The sequence below is a fragment of the Vicia villosa genome, linkage group LG2 (assembly GCF_029867415.1).
Source record: "Vicia villosa cultivar HV-30 ecotype Madison, WI linkage group LG2, Vvil1.0, whole genome shotgun sequence".
Classification (NCBI taxonomy): domain Eukaryota; kingdom Viridiplantae; phylum Streptophyta; class Magnoliopsida; order Fabales; family Fabaceae; genus Vicia; species Vicia villosa.
Window position 1 is genome coordinate 222,814,073 of NC_081181.1, and position 1,432 is coordinate 222,815,504.

A 1,432-nucleotide genomic window follows, 5' to 3' on the forward strand; every position below is an offset into this window, starting at 1 on the left:
AGAAAGAAAGAAATAAAATTTGAATGCTCGTGACCTTCCTCCCCCACTCACCTTGCAAATTATTGAATGAAAATACTAGAAAACCAATCAGAAGTATACACGTGAAATTGATAAGATATCTCTCTTTCTACTTTTGATATTCTTTTCCCTTTTTGTTCAGGAGATCATGTCGTTCCATTTTTTGAACTTTTGTTTTTTCTCTCTTTACCAATGAGTTAATTGATCAGCTATCCCTTCCCATTCTATACACTTTATTTTTCTGTTTCTTTTTTCAAGTACATGTCTATTTTGGTTGAAGAATCTAACTTTCATTACTACGCATTGCAATATAAATTTACAGCATGCCAGCCTTAACATTCACATCCATCTCTAACTTGAAGAAAGAAAGAAATAAAATTTGAATGCTCGTGACCTTCCTCCCCCACTCACCTTGGAAATTATTGAATGAAAATACTCGAAAACCAATCAGAAGTATACACGTGAAATTGATAAGATATCTCTCTTTCTACTTTTGATATTCTTTTCCCTTTTTGTTCAGGAGATCATGTCGTTCCATTTTTTGAACTTTTGTTTTTTCTCTCTTTACCAATGAATTAATTGATCAGCTATCCCTTCCCATTCTATACACTTTATTTTTCTGTTTCTTTTTTCAAGTACATGTCTATTTTGTTTAAAGAATCTAACTTTCATTACTACGCATTGCAATATAAATTTACAGCATGTCAGCCTTAACATTCAAATCCATCTCTAACTTGAAAAAAGACAAAAATAAAATTTGAATGCTCGTGGTCTTCCTCCCCCACTCACCTTGCAAATTATTGAATGGAAATCCTAAAAAACCAATCAGAAGTATACACGTGAAATTGATAAGATATCTCTCTTTCTACTTTTGATATTCTTTTCCCTTTTTGTTCAGGAGATCATGTCATTCCATATTTTGAACTTTTGTTTTTTCTCTCTTTACCAATGAATTAATTGATCAGCTATCCCTTCCCATTCTATACACTCTATTTTTCTGTTTCGTTTTTCAAGTACATGTCTATTTTGGTTGAAGAATCTAACTTTCATTACTACGCATTGCAATATAAATTTACAGCATGTCAGCCTTAACATTCACATCCATCTCTAACTTGAAGAAAGAAAGAAATAAAATTTGAATGCTCGTGACCTTCCTCCCCCACTCACCTTGCAAATTATTGAATGGAAATCCTAAAAAACCAATCAGAAGTATACACGTGAAATTGATAAGATATCTCTCTTTCTACTTTTGATATTCTTTTCCCTTTTTGTTCAGGAGATCATGTCATTCCATATTTTGAACTTTTGTTTTTTCTCTCTTTACCAATGAATTAATTGATCAGCTATCCCTTCCCATTCTATACATTCTATACACTCTATTTTTCTCTTTTGTTTTTCAAGTACATGTCTATTT